The following is a 17596-nucleotide window of genomic DNA, read 5'->3' as shown; positions in this document are numbered from 1 at the left end:
ACAGCCACGATTCACGTATAGAACCAAGCATCGACCAATAAAGCATTATTCTACAGGCTGAATTACTTTAGCAAGCTAATTGGGCAGTCTAGTACTAAAGGTGTGAAGTCACCCTATGGCCCTGGGATGTACTATCTTGACAACAACACAGCAAGGATTCACGTATAGAACCAAAGCATTGACCAATAAAGCATTATTCTACAGGCTGAATTACTTTAGCAGGTCAATTGTGCAGTCTAGTACACAAGGTGTAAAATCACCCTATGGCTATGGGACTCACTTTCTTCACAACACCACAGCCACGATTCACGTATAGAAGCAAAGTATTGATCAATAAAGCAGTATTCTACAGGCTAAATTTCTTTAGCAAGCTAATTGGGCAGTCTAGTACTAAAGGTGTGAAGTCACCCTATGGCCCTGGGATTTACTATCCTCACAACACCACAGCCACCATTCATAGATAGAAGCAAACCATTGACCAATAAAGTATTATTCAAAAGCTGAATAGCTTTAGCATAGCTCAGGACTTTCATGTCACCATTTTTTAATAAAAACATACTCAATTTCTTATTTTACATACATTTCAAAGAGGAACATCCAAACGCTATGTACAGTATATTGTATTACTATATGTATTATATAGTTCCTGTATATTTAAGGGGTGGCAACTGACAAAGATAGTGATACTGGATTCTTTATTGTGAAAATATAAAAATTTAACTAACAACTTTATTAAATATCGAAATGAAAGTCACACCCTGAGTCAAACGAATATGTTACATAACTCGTTTTAAAGCTCGCAACATTACATAATACCAGTCAAGCAACATCACGCTACATTTAAAGAGCCACATGTGGAATCCCATCCCTTGCCTCCAACACTTTACCTTGGCAGTAAGACGCCAGGTATACTATTGTTGTTGCTTTTAGCCTTTTATGTGAATATATTTTAAGTTTAGTGATAAAAATGGCAGCAGCCTTCACTATAAGTAGCTAGATGACATATCAGATTTAGGATTACTTGCTCGCTTAGATGACCTATGGTTATTTTATCGGTCTGACACCGAGGAGCACCATCGATCAGCAGAATGATAGGACATCAATATTTTAGCCCTGGATAATCCATTCAACACTCTTACAGGCTATTTTCTCTAATTCCACCATAAACACACTTGAATTGAATGACAATGTATGTTGTCACAATAGGAATAGGGAAATATGGGAAATATGCCACTGCCAGTCCACCAGGAATTGCTCACATTTTTGCATTTTGGTTAACTTTAAATTTATTTTTACTGGAAAGCAAATATTATATATATATATATATATATATATATATATATATATATATATATATATATATATATAACATTTTGCAGGTAAATCTGCCAGAAAAAGACATGGCTTTAAAGTGAGTGCATGCAATTCATAAATCGAAGAGGGTCAAAACTAGGTCAAGTCCTGGTAACACATCCATTTATGCACTAGTTCCCTTGCACTCATGGAGCAATGTCCAGATAATACTCTTAAGGGCTAGTCGAATAATAACATTCTAAGGTACTCTCATACTGATTTTTACAGCTCCCAAATCACTGGCGGACAAAGACAGAAGAGGACCCCTGTGCAAGAACAGTATATAGGCCCTTTGCAGTCCACTAGCTCATCATAATGCTTCTTCTTTGGAGGTGGAAACTGTCCTCCTTACCTCTTGGGCCCCTGTGTGGTTGCACAGGTTGCACCAATGATGTGTCTGCCCCTGTCCATATTACACCACCACATATTACCCAATTAATATTTTAATAGAAAGTCATAACAACACCATTAGGCTTTTTACCAATATTGATGAACTGTGCTCTACTTCTGTCTACTACACCACAAATATGGCCCTACTATTACCATAGCCACCTACAATGTAACTGATCATGAGTATATTCTTACTAAGTCTTATTGAAGTTTGATTATACCGCCACATGACTATTCTTACTCATTTTGCCCCTTATCGTTTCCCAGTCTTTCTAAAGTTATGCTTTTCGGCGGCCTACAAGGTGCATTTTTGGCAAGCAGTTGTTTGTGGATGGTAAAGTACTGTATTCTGGATTTCTGCCCTCTTATGATTATATACCACAATGAGATGCAGGGATACTGTGAATGTGACTAAACAATTTGTGGTAATGTTTTGCAGAATTATTTCCAAAGATTACCACTGACATTCCTTGTTTCCTTGGCAGCTCTCTTCCTGAACACAAGCCTCTGTACACTTTTGAGTGACTTTTCTGAAATCAGCTGAGAATAGAGTTACAGTAACTATACTGATTATTACACTTCATCAAATAAGAATTTTAACTCGAATTTAAGGAAGTTGGCGCATTTTCTGTAATGAAAGACATGAACAAGCATCAAAAAGCAGTCTGATGGTTAAAGAGGTGAAACACAAAAATATTTGCTAAGATAGCAATATATATGTACAGTATATGATAGAAATTTAGTGACCTTAGTTACCGAGTTGAACCATTAATCCGACAATCAACCGTCCAAACTATCTCCGTGGTAATGAGCCTTGAGTCGGCGCATGTTGCCTGCTCTTTAAACAATGTTGACATGCCAGAGTTCTACACCGCATCAAGACTATTTCAGTGACCTGGCTAGGTGCCAAAAGCCATAGAAACAATGCCAACACTATACCTTGTAAAAAAAGAAAACTTTCCAACCAGATATCAAGAGTTGTTTTAAATTCTAAGACCATGGACACATCCAGGGCAAATGTGACTGTTCAGTTCAAGATCACTCTAACTCTAGTATCAAAAACAAAAGTAAAAGTGATAAGTTTGAAAAAAAAGTAAAAAATATAACGTTTAGTTTTTCAAAATGCAAATTTATAATGGTAAGATGTTTTATAGATAGCTAAGTACTTAAACAGCTAAGATACAAATTATCATTTCAAAAGCGGGCGCAAACAAGGTGTTAACGGCCCATCTGCAGGCACATTAGTGATGCCTGATTGTAAACACTGATGCGTTTTACACACCTTTCCATGGCTATTGTCTTGCCATTAAGGATTAACTTTCCCAACATGTTACAAGTTCCAGGATAGAAGCCTCATTGAATGATGAGAAAAAGGTTTATAATTGTCCCCTTTTATCCCAATCTTTATCAGTTCCAAAGGAAAGTCCTACGTTGCAATACACATGTAAATATACAATTGAATCTGCATAGTTCCTCCCCACTATGCAGCAATGCAGACAGCCATTAAGATGCAAATGGAACAACCTCCATTAGCTAACAACAGGAAACAGATCTTTTAATCCCAAGGAACAGAGAAAAAGCCACTGTTGGGAGATGATCTTGGGATACGGCTTTCTGAATGAATCTGTGCTGTGCCTTACCTCACTTTTTATACGGTTCAGCCAAAGTGTGACGAAACCAACTGCATTGAAGAATTTCCTTGGGTGTCACAATGAACAGTTCGCCGGTTCTGAGATGGAGGTTCCCTATGTCTTTAGTTAAATGGCACAGGCCACTTTCATCTCCAGATGGATTTATCCATTTTCTATAGGTTTGTATGGCAATTAAGCATCCAAGAATCACACAATGCACCACCCACATAGAATTAACTGGAATGATCAGGCGCAAATATTCACACATATGACATGATCATAAACTGTTATCACATGCTTATCTGCCCAGTACATCATTAATGATGAGAAAAGACCAATTACTGCCCCATAATTCAAGAACAAAACAAAGCCCATTCTTCAGGATTCTGAAATCTACACACTGACATTAGATCTCTTATCACAAAAAAAAGAGAAATAAAACACAAACTACATTTTGTTAAAAGGTGCCATAACATTACAGTTGATAAAATGAACAAAAATGTATGTTCCTGCCCATGTCCTTTTGACTGCGCCTGCCTTTGTGTCTGCCTGTCATTCACCGGCTATATAAAGGAAAGCTGATTCACAGCAGCACAAAGGCAGAATGTTGCCTTAAAAATGTCCAAGGTATGCTGAAAGACACATGCCGGGAGGGCGACAGAGAAAAACAGAGCAAGATGTCTCTCTGTAAAGTATCTCATACCTAGTCACATGGCAAGTAGGCTGACCAGATACAAATGTATGGGTTTAGCTGTACAGTACATAAAAAAAGAGAAAAAAAAACTGACACGAAAAAAGGCAAAAGCAAAACAATAAAAATTCTCTCTAAAGAAATATAAAAAGCTTTAGCTAATCCAAACCAAGCCTAGAAACAGAAATATTAAAAGTAAATGTAAGCTGAGTTTAAGGCTGTTTAGACTTTACTTTTTCCTACACACAACATAAAACATTGAGAAAACGCAACAAAAACTTACATGTTATAAATATCAAGCATGAAGCAAAAAAAGCATTCTGGAAAGACAGAAAAAAAAACATGAAAAGAAAGGGCTCTTTATTATTTAAAAACTACACTTGTCAGCCATGTTGGAGAAGGATCAGTATTTTCTCCTCTTTATTCTTGCACACACTGAACAAACAGATGTGTCTCCGAAAGTGTGAGAAAGAAACAGGGAAGAGAGAGATAGGAAGGACGTATGGGCATAAATATAGCACTCTGACCTCTTAAATGTCCCTCTGCCTTGCAGAAATCCAGCAAACAGTCTGGTCTCCTTTCTAACAAATCCTAAAGGGCAGCCATCTTGCTTCCTTCTGCTCCTCTACGAAAGCAGACTAGCCTCCACATCAATATTCATAGGGCAGTTTGACGTCTGCTCTCATCACTTGATGAAGCCCCGGTGTTGCTGTTCACTGTTCCAAATGGTAGACGTGACTGGCATGAGAACCAACCCCAAAGTAGTGTCTGCTGACAAGGAGCTCTGCCTGACTGCTAGCCTGGGTAATGTAAATCAGTTCCCTACTCAGGGCTTCCCACATAAAGCCTCACATTTTTTTTGGTTGTACAATAGTAAGCAGAAGTCTGGGTTGCATTAAAGCTGTGGAGTGGATCATGCTGGTATTCTGGCTGACTACTTGCTTGCTCTGCAGCTTCACAGACACTGCCTCCAGCTACAACCCTGTAAACTGCCTTCTGTCATGCAGAGAGGGGGGAAGGAATTTGCAGGCAAGATTAGATAGCTGATTTTCTGAATATCACATTACAGTACAGTGCTCTTGCTCTACTTCCCCCTTTCAGCTCCTCTCACACACACATTTCGACATTTCCTTCGAGCCGCCTCTCTACAAATATTACTAAAGTCCATCTTTTAGTAATTGAATTCGTTTTCTTCTTGGGTTCCTAACTGGAGAACTGTAACACAGGTCTATAAACATTTGGCTGTTTTCTTAGTGGCCAACCTCTTGTTTATGCTGACCATGTGTAGTGCTTGACACTGGGTTCTTAAGTCCTACCGTGCAGCTACATGGATGACACAACAGCTGACGCACGCTAGTGACAAACTTTGTTTTCCGTAATTGTATGATGACACACTTTCTATTATTATGCAGTGAATAGGCCGCTCGTGTTTTCCATGGCAATCTTTTATTCATCGTCTCTCATTTGATATTCTCATACAGAAAGAATAAATACTATTCCATCCAAAGGGCTGGTCGTAGATTTTACAATTAAAGCCATAAAGTCATTGCTTCTCCAGATTGGACAATATGAAATTTTATCACAATATTGCTCCAACCCAAACCATGTCTATATGTACCCAAAGGATTCCCAAAGTATAAAGCGACCACAGGGGTGTAGAACTTACTAATTCATGATACTAATACTATTTTTTTCAGAAGGAAAAACTGAAATTTGATCCTGTCCACTTATCTTAAAAGTGTACTAATACCATAGACTTCCCTGCCCCCTGCACTTTGACCAAACCAGAAGAGGAAGCAAGAAAAATTAGGTGCTACAAGTGTTAATAAATAATTGACATAGTGCCGCTTTTTCTCATAGTACCTTGCTAGACTAAGGACAAAATAGAAACCTGTGTATAGAAAAGCAGGTATAGATATATAAGACTAATAGCCAGCCTATACACAGCCTAAGCTTAAAGCAAGCCTATACATTGCCTATAACTAACAGCCAGCATAAACACTGCCTATAACTAACAGCCAGCCTATACACATTTTACAACTAACATCCAGCCTATACACAGCCTATAACTAACAGCAAGCCTATATAAAGCCTACAACTAACAACCAGCCTATACACAGCCCACAGTTAACTGCCAACCTATACACAGCCTACAACTAATCAATGATTAATTAAACTCTATGAGTCCATGTACTGTCCTTTTTTAAAAAAAAGACAGTAAATGGACATGTACAATTTAAATGTAAATGTAGCCTAAGAACAAGTATCTGAATTAAGCTTAAAATCTCTCAACATGCCACAAAAAAGCACATACTAATATGGCGCAATCGTTTTGTTTTTAATTTTTATGTTTAGGAAACTAGACATGTGACCTGTTAGACGTTTTGGATAGGTAGACATACCTGGATGTAACCACACTGATCACTAAAACAAGGGAGCATAAGGGTACCGTCACACAGTGGCATTTTGATCGCTACGACGCCACGATTCGTGACGTTCCAGCGATATAGTTACGATCTCGCAGTGTCTGACACGCTCCTGCGATCAGGGACCCCGCTGAGAATCGTACGTCGTAGCAGATCGTTTGAAACTTTCTTTCTTCGTCTAGTGTCCCTCTGTGGCGGCATGATCGCATGGTGTAACAAAGGTGTGCACGATATTGTATACGATGTGCGCATAGCAACCAACGGCTTCTACATCGCACATACGTCATGAAATTATCGCTCCAGCGTCGTACATTGCAAAGTGTGACAGCAGTCTACGACGCTGGAGCGATATTGTTACGATGCTGGAGCGTCACGGATCGTGCCGTCGTAGCGATCAAAATGCTACTGTGTGACGGTACCCTTAGTCCACAGCCAAATGCCTCTCTCCTCGGAGACTGAAGACTGATTTAATACAAAGCTAACAGAGTCTGTCTTTAGGCTCAGAGAGACACGGCATCTAGCTGCTTAGCTCTTTGGCGCCTTCATTTTAGCGATCAGTCTTCTGCCCCTCCATTATAATGATAAGAGGTGGTAATTTTGTAAGAGTACAATTACACTTAATTTATAATGAATACCTACCGCATTAATTAAAGAGATAATCCATTCATAACACAACTATTTCAAAGATAGGCACATGGCAAGTGGATCTAAAAAAACATCAAGGGACACTAATGCCATCCAGAGATTTAAAACCTGTTGAGGTTTCCTTTTGGGTGACCAGAACATCTCCTTAGTGGTTCACTACACAGCCTTCTGATTTTCTGGATCATTAGATTATAGGAAAAAAATCAAGCCTCGTATGACCAGCTTAAGCAAAATCCCATTTTCTAAACAATTTCACCAGTGACTCGACTATTGTTTGCTGCATTGGCATAAGTCACTAATTACATGATTCCTTGTATAAGTCTTTAATTATGACATCTCTAAGATGACCTAATCAAGTGTCTGTGATAGAGCTTTAGGCCACTTTACATCACCAATAAGGAATACGCACTGGGAAATATGACTACAAGCCAAAAATGGATGAGTTTGTGTTATTGTACTAAAACTCATGCAAGTACAGCCATATAGCCAATGTAATTTCATATGTAAGAATAACAATTTTTCTGCATGAAAACCAATGTACATCAATTAGCATTTAATATGTTTATGATCTTGAGTTCTCACACTGACTAATTACCAATAATATTAATCAGAAATATACAATTCACAATCATAATTGCCACATGAAAGTGAACCTTTACTGATCCGTCACCTAACCTGTGAATCAGCTAGCAAAAAGCAAGTGTATTATGTGCAAAGAAGTGCATCTCTATTCCAAAAGGGATCATGTTTTATCTTTAATTATTATTTTGATTGTATAATAAAACATAATTTTTAGCCAAGATGCTCTCTAATCTCTGTGGTCTGCTGACTATCTCCATTGATGTGCATCCATTACTTATTTGCAGTGGCGTAACTTGAAACTCATGGGCCCTGATGCAAAAGCTCCAACAATAGTCTTTTTCTATAGGCCAAAGGGACTTTTAGGGCCGCCTAGGCTCCAGGGCCCGGTGCGATTGCAACCCCTGCACCCGTTTTAGTTACACCCCTGCTATTTGTAATATTGTCATTTTGTTCCTTGGTCATTCATGGCATTAACCCCTTAATCCCATATGACGTACTATCCCGTCGAGGTGACCTGGGACTTAATTCCCAGTGATGGGATAGTACGTCATAGTGTTTAATGCGACATCGAGACTTAAGTCGCGGTGATCGCATTAAATTTCCGGCGCCATCTTACCTGGAGGAAGATGGCGCCGACATCCCCGGGCATGGCTTTGCCCCCCAGGCCTCTGGATCGCTGTGATTGGCTGTTCAATTCTGAACAGCCAATCACAGCGTTCCTCATTGTTTCAGCCAATCGGAGCGGCTGAAACAATGAGGTTGCAGGCTAGAATCGAGTACCGATGTACTCGATCCTAGGGCCGGTGCCTGGCAACGCCAGGCACCGGCAAAACCCCCCCGGATTGGCACGATCGCCGATCGTATCGATCGCGCCAATCGCAGGGCACAGCGGCGGTATTACCGCCGCTGTGCCCTGCTGTACTGGCCTGGATCGGTGCTGCAATAGCACCGATCGTAGGCCAGAGCCTAGTGCAGGCCCAGCAGGGCCTGCAGAGGCTGATTGGCGCTATCGATGCGAACGACGATCGCACCAATCACCGGGCACAGCGGCGGTATTACCGCGCTGTGCCCGGCTGTTCCCTGCCCCGTGCCCGGCTTTTCCCTGCCCCGTGCCCGGCTGTCCCCTGCTCCCATACCCCCTGCCCCCTGCTGTAGCGGCCTGGATCGGTGCTGCAATGCACCGATCACAGGCCAGTGACTAGTGCAGGCCCAGCAGGGCCTGCAGGAGCTGATTGGCGCGATCGACGATCGCGCCAATCACAGGGCACAGCGGCGGTCACGTTGTGACCGCTGTGTGCCCTGCTCGTGACCTGGCTCTGACCTGCCTAGGATCGGAGGGATCCTAGGCAGTTGCCATGGTCACCAAGCCCTGCAGGGATTGGTGGGATCGATGTTATCATTCGATCCCACCAATTACAGCTCACAGCAGCGGTGTGACCGCTCTGTGACCTGTCTGTTACCTGCAGGTGACCTGTGTGACCGCTCTGCAGGGGTCCTCACTCTAGCTGAGGGACTCCTGCTGAGCGGTCACACAGCCAGATCTTGTCTTGCTAGGCCTTGTGGTGCTACAGAAGCCTGTAACACCACAATCCCCTGCGATACAAAAAAGCGAAAGAAAGAAGAAAGAAAACCAAAGAAAGAAAACCAAAGAAAGAAGAGAGACTACAAAAGGTAAGTGCTAACAGCCCCTACCCGGTCTCATTTCACCCCCCCATCCACCCATCCCCCCCTTCCCCCTCTTCCCCCCTTCCCCCTCTTTTTTACCCCCTCCGTCCTTCTTTGCGCCGCCTCCGTGCGCACGTTTAGAAGCCGCTAAGCGTTGATTGGTGACGCAGTTCACCAATCAACACTCGTGCTCGCTTTTTTTTCAGCAGCCCCCATTGCCCAATTCCGTACACCCATCCCGCAGCCGCCAAACTTTGATAAGTGACGCAGTTCACTTATCAGAGCTTGTGCCTGCCGTTTTCCTTTTTTTTTCCCACCACACCTGTGCGCACACCCAGCAGCCGCGTGAACTTTGATAAGTGACACGGTTCACTTATCAAAGCTCTCGTGCCTGCCGTTTTTTTTTTAACACATCCCCGTGCGCTCACCCAGGCTCCGCATCTGATCCTTGCCTTCCTTTTCTTTTTTTCCCCACATCTCCGTGCGCTCACCCTGCGCGCATCTAACCCGTGCTTTCCTTTTTTTTTCCCCCACATCTCCGTGCGCTCACCCCGTCGCGTCTAACCCGTGCTTTCCTTTTTTTTTTTCCCCACATCTCCGTGCGCTCACCCCGCCGCGTCTAACCCGTGCTTTCCTTTTTTTTCCCCCCACATCTCCGTGCGCTCACCCCGCCGCGTCTAACCCGTGCTTTCCTTTTTTTTTTCCCACATCTCCGTGCGCTCACTCCGCGCGCATCTAACCCGTGCTTTCCTTTTTATTCCCTCACATCTCCGTGTGCTCACCCCGCGCGCATCTAACCCGTGCTTTCCTTTTTTTTTCCTCACATCTCCATGCGCTCACCCCGCCGCGTCTAACCCGTGCTTTCCTTTTTTTTTTCCCACATCTCCGTGCACTCACCCCGCGCGCATCTAACCCATGCTTTCCTTTTTTTTCCCCCACATCTCCGTGCGCTCACCCCACCGCGTCCAACCCATGCTTTCCTTTTTTTTTTTTTTCTCACATCCCTGTGCAAGCACCCAGCAGCCGCTGAACTTTGGTAAGTGACGCGGTTCATTTATCAGAGCTCTCGTGCCTGCGGGTTTTTTTTTCACATCCCCGTTCACACACCCAGCAGCCACTGAACTTTGATAAGTGACGCGGTTCATTTATCAGAGCTCTCGTGCCTGCGGGGTTTTTTTTCACATCCCCGTTCACACACCCAGCAGCCACTGAACTTTGATAACTGACGCGGTTCATTTATCAGAGCTCTCGTGCCTGCGGGTTTTTTTCACATCCCCGTTCACACATCCAGCAGCCACTGAACTTTCATAAGTGACGCGGTTCATTTATCAGAGCTCTCGTGCCTGCGGGTTTTTTTTCACATCCCCGTTCACACACCCAGCAGCCACTGAACTTTGATAAGTGACGCGGTTCATTTATCAGAGCTCTCGTGCCTGCGGGTTTTTTATCACATCCCCGTTCACACACCCAGCAGCCACTGAACTTTGATAAGTGACGCGGCTCATTTATCAGAGCTCTCGTGCCTGCGGGTTTTTTTTTCACATCCCCGTTCACACACCCAGCAGCCGCCAAACTTTGGTAAGTGACGCGGTTCACTTATCAGAGCTAGGGCCTGCTGTTTTAAACTTTTCTTTCACAGGTATTTTTTTTTCCTTCAGCTTTTTCTTTTCAGAGTAGTTTGCACCAAACACTATCCCCCCACACTTACACATAGTTACCAATAAAGTACACTCAAGCACCACACTTACAAAAAAAATGTCCCGCTCGTCCCGTTCGTCCCAACAGCGCTATTCAGTGGAGGAGGCATATGCTTTCCTTGCCTCCGACACTGATAGCGAGGGAGAGGATCCCACTTTTCTTTATTTGTCTGATTCTTCCTCATCCTCTTCCCACTCCTCATCTTCCTCCTCCGGCCCTGCGGAACCGCCACGCAGACGCCGCAGGACAGAAGATGAGGCTAGGCCCATCTTTGATGAAGATGAAGCGCCCACCATTGCTGAAGACGAACCAGCACACTCCACTGCGGATCTCATATGGACCACGCCCCCCGAAAATTACGAGCCACTGATTCCTGATTTTGTGGCAGAATCAGGAATCAAGTTTGACACCACCGGCCTCACAGAACTAGACTTTTTCAAAGTCTTTTTCTCTGAGGCTTTCGTCAACCTCATGGTGGAGCAAACTAATCTGTATGCTCGGCAATTTTTGGACCAAAACTCGGGTTCATCATATTCTAACTGGTCTCCTGTAGACGCAGTTGAAATGATGCAGTTTTGGGGCCTGGTCCTCCATGTGGGGATTCTGAAAAAGCCTGAACTTCGGCAATATTGGAGTGTGGATATATTATATAACATTCCAGTATTCAGAATGGTCATGACCCGGACGCGTTTTGAGGCCATCCATAAGTTCCTGCATTACAACGATAATGCACGGTGTCCCGCACGAGATGACCCCAACTTTGACCGTCTGTTCAAAGTTCGGCCGGTCATCGAACACTTCAACAAAAAGTTTGCAGAAGTGTACGTGCCTCAAAGGGACATCTGCGTGGATGAGTCCTTAATTCATTTTAAGGGGCGGCTCGGATTCCGTCAATACCTGCCCAGCAAGAGGGCCAGGTACGGAATCAAACTCTACAAGCTGTGTGAGAGTACCTCAGGGTACACCCACAGCTTTAGAGTCTACGAAGGGAAGGACAGCAGGATTGAACCGCTTGAGTGTCCTTGTATCCTGGGAGTGAGTGGGAAAATTGTGTGGGATTTGGTGCACCCACTGCTGGATAAAGGTTATCACCTCTATACCGATAACTTTTATTCCAGCATCCCACTCTACAAATCTCTCTTTGCGCGAGGTACCGCAGCCTGCAGTACTGTCCGCAAAAATCAGAGAGGCCTCCCAAAGACGCTCAGAAAAGGTGAGAGCAAAGCCCAATGTAGCGACCAACTGCTGGTTGTCAAGTACAAGGACAAAAGGGATGTCCTTCTGTTGACCACCATACACGGTGATGGCAGCGCCCGCAGCACTGTTTGGGGTACCTCTGCACAGGTCTTCAAACCGGACTGTGTACTTGGGTACAACAAAAACATGGGGGGCGTTGATCTCTCCGATCAACTCCTCCAACCGTACAGTGCTTTGAGAAAGGCCAGGGTGTGGTACAAAAAGCTGTCCGTGCACATCGTACAAATGGCAATGCTCAACGCTTTCCTGCTGTCATGATGTGCATGCAACACCGATACGTCGTACCTTCATTTCCAGGAGGTAGTGGCTAAAGCCCTGATGTTTGGCACGAGGGAAGGAGCGGGTCCCAGTACTTCTGGAACTGAAGGTGCACGTATCGTACCAGACCAGCATTTTCCTGGGGTGATCCCGCCAACTGATAGAAAAGGCAAGCCGCAAAAAAGGTGCCGAGTGTGCTACAAAAGAGGAATTCGAAGGGACACCATCTATCAATGCGACACCTGCCCCGACAAACCTGGCCTGTGTATGAAGGATTGCTTTAAATTGTACCACACCTCCATGCACTACTAATTTACTTTCCAGGAAATAGAATAATTCCAAAGTTGGCACATCTACGTAAGTTCCCTGGGGGTCTACTTTCCAAAATGTTGTCACTTGTGGGTTTTTTTCCTGTTTAGGCACATCAGGGGCTCTGCAAACGAACATGACGCCCGCAGACGATTCCATCAAAGTCTGCATTCAAAAACGTCAGTACTTCCCTTTCGAGCCCCAACGTGTGCCCAAACAGTTTTTTCCCACATGTGGGGTACCAGCGTACTCAGGGCAAATTGGACAACAACTTTTGTGGTCCAATTTCTCCTGTTACCCTTGGGAAATTAAAAAATTGGGGACTAAAAGATCATTTTTGTGGGCAAAAAATAGGATTTTTTATTTTCACGCCCAGGCGTTATAAACTTTAGTGAAACACTTGGGGGTTCAAAGTTGTCACCACACATCTAGACAAGTTCCTTAGGGGGTCTAGTTTCCAAATTGGGGTCACTTGTGGGGGGTTTCCACTGTTTAGGCACATCAGGGGCTCGTCAAACGGAACATGACGGCCGCAGACGATTCCATCAAAGCCTGCATTCCAAAACGTCACTACTTCCCTTCTGAGCCCTGACATGTGCCCAAACAGTAGTTTTCTCCCACATATGGGGTACCAGCCTACTCAGGACAAATTGGACAACAACTTTTGTGGTCCAATTTCTCCTGTTACCCTTGGGAAATTAAAAAATTGGGGACTAAAAGATCATTTTTGTGGGCAAAAAATAGGATTTTTTATTTTCACGCCAGGGCGGTATAAACTTCTGTGAAGCACTTGGGGGATAAAAGTGCTCACCACACATCTAGATAAGTTCCTTAGGGGGTCTAGTTTCCAAAATGGGGTCACTTGTGGGGGGTTTCCACTGTTTAGGCACATCAGGGGCTCACCAAACACGACGTGGCGTCCGATCTCAATTCCAGCTAATTTTAGCTTGAAAAAGTCTTATGGTGCTCCTTCCCTTCTGAGCCCTGCCATGCACCCAAACAGTGGTTCGCCCCCACATATGGGGTATTGTCTTACTCAGGACAAATTGGACTACAACTTTTATGGTCCAATTTCTTCAGTTACCCTTGTGAAAATAAAAAATTGGGGACTAAACGATCATGTTTGTGGAAAAAATAGGATTTTTTATTTTTACGCACGGGCGGTATAAACTTCTGTGAAGCACTTGGGGGATAAAAGTGCTCACCACACATCTAGATAAGTTCCTTAGGGGGTCTAGTTTCCAAAATGGGGTCACTTGTGGGGGGTTTCCACTGTTTAGGCACATCAGGGGCTCACCAAACACGACGTGGCGTCCGATCTCAATTCCAGCTAATTTTAGCTTGAAAAAGTCTTATGGTGCTCCTTCCCTTCTGAGCCCTGCCATGCACCCAAACAGTGGTTCGCCCCCACATATGGGGTATTGTCTTACTCAGGACAAATTGGACTACAACTTTTATGGTCCAATTTCTTCAGTAACCCTTGTGAAAATAAAAAAATGGGGACTTAACGATCATGTTTGTGGAAAAAATACGTTTTTTTATTTTTACGCACGGGCAGTATAAACTTCTGTGAAGCACTTGGGGGATAAAGGTGCTCACCACACATCAAGATAAGTTCCTTAGGGGGTCTAGTTTCCAAAATGGTGTCACTTGTGGGGGTTTTCCACTGTTTAGGCACATCAGGGGCTCACCAAACACGACATGGTGTCCAATCTCAATTCCAGCTAATTTTAGCTTGAAAAAGTCTTATGGCGCTCCTTCCCTTCTGAGCCCTGCCATGTGCCCAAACAGTGGTTCGCCCCCACATATGGGGTATTGTCTTACTCAGGACAAATTGGACTACAACTTTTATGGTCCAATTTCTTCAGTTACCCTTGTGAAAATAAAAAAATGGGGACTAAACGATCATGTTTGTGGAAAAAATACGTTTTTTTATTTTTACGCACGGGCGGTATAAACTTCTGTGAAGCACTTGGGGGATAAAGGTGCTCACCACACATCTAGATAAGTTCCTTAGGGGGTCTAGTTTCCAAAATGGGGTCACTTGTGGGGGGTTTCCACTGTTTAGGCACATCAGGGGCTGACCAAACACGACATGGTGTCCAATCTCAATTCCAGCTAATTTTAGCTTGAAAAAGTCTTATGGCGCTCCTTCCCTTCTGAGCCCTGCCATGCGCCCAAACAGTGGTTCACCCCCACATATGGGGTATTGTCTTACTCAGGACAAATTGGACTACAACTTTTATGGTCCAATTTCTTCAGTTACCCTTGTGAAAATAAAAAAATGGGGACTAAACGATCATGTTTGTGGAAAAAATATGTTTTTTTATTTTTACGCACGGGCGGTATAAACTTCTGTGAAGCACTTGGGGGATAAAAGTGCTCACCACACATCTAGATAAGTTCCTTAGGGGGTCTAGTTTCCAAAATGGGGTCACTTGTGGGGGGTTTCCACTGTTTAGGCACATCAGGGGCTCACCAAACACGACGTGGCGTCCGATCTCAATTCCAGCTAATTTTAGCTTGAAAAAGTCTTATGGTGCTCCTTCCCTTCTGAGCCCTGCCATGCACCCAAACAGTGGTTCGCCCCCACATATGGGGTATTGTCTTACTCAGGACAAATTGGACTACAACTTTTATGGTCCAATTTCTTCAGTTACCCTTGTGAAAATAAAAAATTGGGGACTAAACGATCATGTTTGTGGAAAAAATAGGATTTTTTATTTTTACGCACGGGCGGTATAAACTTCTGTGAAGCACTTGGGGGATAAAAGTGCTCACCACACATCTAGATAAGTTCCTTAGGGGGTCTAGTTTCCAAAATGGGGTCACTTGTGGGGGGTTTCCACTGTTTAGGCACATCAGGGGCTCACCAAACACGACGTGGCGTCCGATCTCAATTCCAGCTAATTTTAGCTTGAAAAAGTCTTATGGTGCTCCTTCCCTTCTGAGCCCTGCCATGCACCCAAACAGTGGTTCGCCCCCACATATGGGGTATTGTCTTACTCAGGACAAATTGGACTACAACTTTTATGGTCCAATTTCTTCAGTAACCCTTGTGAAAATAAAAAAATGGGGACTTAACGATCATGTTTGTGGAAAAAATACGTTTTTTTATTTTTACGCACGGGCGGTATAAACTTCTGTGAAGCACTTGGGGGATAAAGGTGCTCACCACACATCAAGATAAGTTCCTTAGGGGGTCTAGTTTCCAAAATGGTGTCACTTGTGGGGGTTTTCCACTGTTTAGGCACATCAGGGGCTCACCAAACACGACATGGTGTCCAATCTCAATTCCAGCTAATTTTAGCTTGAAAAAGTCTTATGGCGCTCCTTCCCTTCTGAGCCCTGCCATGTGCCCAAACAGTGGTTCGCCCCCACATATGGGGTATTGTCTTACTCAGGACAAATTGGACTACAACTTTTATGGTCCAATTTCTTCAGTTACCCTTGTGAAAATAAAAAAATGGGGACTAAACGATCATGTTTGTGGAAAAAATACGTTTTTTTATTTTTACGCACGGGCGGTATAAACTTCTGTGAAGCACTTGGGGGATAAAGGTGCTCACCACACATCTAGATAAGTTCCTTAGGGGGTCTAGTTTCCAAAATGGGGTCACTTGTGGGGGGTTTCCACTGTTTAGGCACATCAGGGGCTGACCAAACACGACATGGTGTCCAATCTCAATTCCAGCTAATTTTAGCTTGAAAAAGTCTTATGGCGCTCCTTCCCTTCTGAGCCCTGCCATGCGCCCAAACAGTGGTTCACCCCCACATATGGGGTATTGTCTTACTCAGGACAAATTGGACTACAACTTTTATGGTCCAATTTCTTCAGTTACCCTTGTGAAAATAAAAAAATGGGGACTAAACGATCATGTTTGTGGAAAAAATATGTTTTTTTATTTTTACGCACGGGCGGTATAAACTTCTGTGAAGCACTTGGGGGATAAAAGTGCTCACCACACATCAAGATAAGTTCCTTAGGGGGTCTAGTTTCCAAAATGGGGTCACTTGTGGGGGGTTTCCACTGTTTAGGCACATCAGGGGCTCACCAAACACGACATGGTGTCCAATCTCAATTCCAGCTTTTATGGTCCAATTTCTTCAGTTACCCTTGTGAAAATAAAAAAATGGGGACTAAACGATCATGTTTGTGGAAAAAATATGTTTTTTTATTTTTACGCACGGGCGGTATAAACTTCTGTGAAGCACTTGGGGGATAAAAGTGCTCACCACACATCAAGATAAGTTCCTTAGGGGGTCTAGTTTCCAAAATGGGGTCACTTGTGGGGGGTTTCCACTGTTTAGGCACATCAGGGGCTCACCAAACACGACATGGTGTCCAATCTCAATTCCAGCTAATTTTAGCTTGAAAAAGTCTTATGGCGCTCCTTCCCTTCTGAGCCCTGCCATGCGCCCAAACAGTGGTTCCCCCCCACATATGGGTTATTGTCTTACTCAGGACAAATTGGACTACAACTTTTATGGTCCAATTTCTTCAGTTACCCTTGTGAAAATAAAAAATTGGGGACTAAACGATCATGTTTGTGGAAAAAATACGTTTTTTTATTTTTACGCACGGGCGGTATAATTTCTTCAGTTACCCTTGTGAAAATAAAAAAATTGTTGCTAAAAGATCGTTTTCATGACTAAAAAGTTAAATTTTCATTTTTTCTTTCAACATTGCT

At 43.6% G+C, this 17596-nt stretch overlaps 1 protein-coding gene across 1 annotated transcript in view; it reads right to left on the bottom strand.

The window, feature by feature from the left end:
* The window catches only part of TET2 (tet methylcytosine dioxygenase 2), a 103171-nt gene extending 98273 nt beyond the window's left edge, over positions 1–4898 (bottom strand). Inside the window, exon 1 of the mRNA XM_069743679.1 lies at positions 4593–4898. The gene's annotated coding sequence lies outside the window, so the exon portion shown is untranslated. The remainder of the gene's footprint in view (positions 1–4592) is intronic.
* Positions 4899–17596: the final 12698 nt, after the last annotated feature.

This window comes from Ranitomeya imitator, chromosome 1, assembly GCF_032444005.1.
Source record: "Ranitomeya imitator isolate aRanImi1 chromosome 1, aRanImi1.pri, whole genome shotgun sequence".
Taxonomy (NCBI): Eukaryota; Metazoa; Chordata; class Amphibia; order Anura; family Dendrobatidae; genus Ranitomeya; species Ranitomeya imitator.
This window is presented reverse-complemented; position numbering and strand designations above follow the sequence as displayed.